The sequence below is a fragment of the Myotis lucifugus genome, unplaced genomic scaffold (genome assembly GCF_000147115.1).
Source record: "Myotis lucifugus unplaced genomic scaffold, Myoluc2.0 scaffold_1858, whole genome shotgun sequence".
NCBI lineage: Eukaryota > Metazoa > Chordata > Mammalia > Chiroptera > Vespertilionidae > Myotis > Myotis lucifugus.
This window is the reverse complement of record NW_005872906.1, coordinates 26,393-29,729: the sequence shown is the minus strand read 5'-3', so window position 1 is coordinate 29,729 and position 3,337 is coordinate 26,393. Positions and strand designations below refer to the sequence as shown.

The following is a 3,337-nucleotide window of genomic DNA, read 5'->3' as shown; positions in this document are numbered from 1 at the left end:
CATGGTCACTGCCAGCTTATCTGCAGCCCTTCCCTTTAACAGGCTAATGAACACAACCTGAAACACAAGCAAGTCTTGCTTGAAAACAAGCAGGTCTAAGAGGCAGTGAAAGGATTTCCTCAGAATTTAAACATATTAATACACCAGTCATATAAATCTAAATGTAAGCCAGTCTCCTACAGTTCTGAGATGGCACTCGCCACCTCTGTGAAAAGTTGAACACTAGGAATCAAGGAACACCACATTGTTAGAAGGAAGGACAGTGACAGCACATGCTGAACCAAAATTATCATCAAAGCTCAAAAAGCTGACTGTATTCATTTAACCACAAGCTCATCTCATTTAAATCAAAACTGCCCGAAAGAAATGCTCTGTTAGCCATTCATGATCTGATTCTGGTGTATGAGATCAATTTACATATGGTACACATAAAAAAAGTCATGAGACATTTGTACTAAATAAGGCAGTGGCCAAATATTACTCATTAGTAGCTTTTTTGAGATAAGCTATCAAGTCTGCCCTTTCTGCACTCTTAATGCCAGCGAAGATCATTTTTGTTCCAGGGATGTACTTCTTGGGTTTCTCCAAATACTCCATCAGTGTAGCCTCACCCCAGGTGATACCTTTCTTCTTGTTGGCATCCGGGTAAGAAAATCTTAGGGGCCTGACCTGTCTTTCACCCAAAGAGACCATGGAGATTTGGTCCAGTCTTGTGCTTGCCTCCCTTTCCCACAGTATGGCACTGGGCACATTTCTGAACAAAAATCTTCTTGCCCTTCTCAACATCACCCATTTTTAAATCACTTGTTAGTTGCGCGCCACATGGAGATCCCCACTCACAAGCTGGACGTCCTGCTCTCTAAGTAAAGACTGCAGCTATATTATTTTATTTTATTTTAAATATATTTTTATTGATTTCAGAGAGGAAGCGAGAGAGAGAGAGAGAGAGAGAGAGAGAGAGAGAGAGAGAGAAACATCAATGATGAGAGAGAATCATGGATCAGCTGCCTCCTGCACACCCTCTACTGGGGATGGAGCCCACAACCCAGGCATGTGCCCTGACTGGGAATTGACCCTGGAACCCTTCAATCCATAGGCCGACACTCTATCTACTGAGCCAAACCAGCTAGGGCTAAACATACTGTTATCATATGACCCAGCGATTGTGCTCCTTGATAGTTGCCCAAAGGAGTTGCAATCTATGTTCACACAAAAACCTACAATTGGATGTTTATAGCAGCTTTATTCATAATTGCCAAAGCTTGGGAGCAACCAAGATGCATTTTAGTAGATGAATAGATAAACAAATTGTTGTACACCAGACAATGGGATATTATTCGGCCCTGAAATAAATGAGCTACTGAGCCAGGGAAAGACTTGAAGGAAACTTATGTCTATATTATTAAAATAAAGAAGCCAATCTGAAACAGCTACATATTGTGATTCCAATTAGAAGAAATTCTGAAAAAGGCAAAATTCTAAAACAGTAAAAACATCAGTGGTTGCCAAGGGATTGAGAAAGGGGTGAAATAAATAGGTGGAGCAGAAAAGGAATTTTAGGAAGTGAAAATATCCTATATAATAAAACCCTAATATGCAAATTGACCAAATGGTAGAATGACTGATTGCTATGATGTGCACTGACCACCAGGGGGCAGACATTAAATGCAGGAGCTGCCCCCTGGTTGTCAGTGCACTCCCACAAGGGGAGCACCACTCAGCCAGAAGTCATGAGCCAGGTTCACAGCTGGCAAGCACAGGGGCAGTGGGGGGAGAGGCAGCAGCACTGGGAGCAGACCTAAGCTGGCAGTTGGATATCCCCTGAGGGGTCCCAGAATGCAAAAGGGTGCAGGCCAGGCTGAAGGACCACCCCTCCCCCCGCCCCGCCCAGTGCATGAATGTCATGTACCGGGCCTCTAGTTTTGTATAATGGTAGATACATGTAATTATATATTTGTCTAATATATAATTATATATTTGTCCCTAGAATGCATAACACCAAGAATATGGCACAATATAAACTATGGACTTTGGATGATAATGATTTGTCAATACAGGTTAGTCAATTGCAGTAAATGTGCCACCCTGGTGGGGAATGTTTGCAATGGAGAGGCTATGCATGGGTGCAAGACAGAGCAATCTCTGCATCTTCCACTTAATTTTGCCAGGAATCTAAAATTGCTCTAAAATTTTTTCTTTTTTTAAAGATGATGATGACAATAATATAATGATGATGATGATATAGGTTCCTAATGCCTTATTCATAACTATAAAACTAAAGACCTTCTAAAAACCAAAATTTTAAAATAATTTTTCTGTAGCACAATCTGACCTGAATTGACATGGAGCTATTTATGATACACTTTGGTAAATATTCTTTTATTTCACTAAAGAAATACTAATGTGTTTGATTTTGGGGTGATGGAGATATTGTACAAGATAAAGTATATCCACCTTATTTCTGCTTTAAAATCTAAAAATTCCTGAATTTCAAAATACATCTGAGTCCAAGGGTTTCAGAGAAGGAATTATTGACCTATAACATAGTTAGTCCTTAGGGAGTTCTTAAAATCTTCTAGGAGCTGTTCTAGGCACTTTGTATTTATTAAATCAGTTGATCTAATTTGTATAATTGTGGTGTTTCCAAAACTATGGTATCTCTAAAGTGATATGCAATCCAAGAACGCTTGAAGGAAAGAACCAAGAAAACATATTTTGTGCACAGCAGGCCTCTGGAGGACTCAGACCACTCTCCTTAGGTCGCCCGGCAGAGCTCAGGTCCCAAGGATCCACCTGCAGAGAAAATGTGTTTCCAGTGTCCTGTTGCACGTGGGAACAAGTTTCAGAATCTCTAATTCACCCTCTCAGTGCCTGACGCTTAGAGAAGAAAGGAAAGAACTGGGTCCCTTTTCTTCTTCTGTGGCAGCACCAAGGTGGGACAAATAAACATGAAAGAAAAATATGCAGCAAACGAGAATGAAAACCTAAATCATATTTCTACTTACAGAAAACTCTTTTAGACATATTGTACCCCATACAGTCCTGACCAGTTTCTTTCTGGAAACAGAGAGTATGCACTGGGGCTATGAAAAATCACTCAGGGGAAAAATGAACATTTTATCTGATGGAGAGGACTGCGTTTTTTTCCATTAGAGAGTGGAATAAATACTTTATTGGGTTTCCTAAGAATGAAATGGACTAGGGGGAAAAAAATAATATTTTAATTTAATATTATTATCCCTGTTCCTTTAGGGGAACCCACTTTCCTGGTGCACCAGAAACTTAAAATTAAAAATCCATGGGAAAATTAAAATTTTCGTTGGCTAGGCTTTGGAAG

General features: G+C 40.0%; 1 pseudogene; it reads right to left on the bottom strand.

Annotated features, from left to right (window-relative positions):
* Positions 1-477: 477 nt before the first annotated feature.
* LOC102417277 lies at positions 478-794 on the bottom strand (annotated as a pseudogene).
* Between the last annotated feature and the right edge of the window lie 2,543 nt (positions 795-3,337).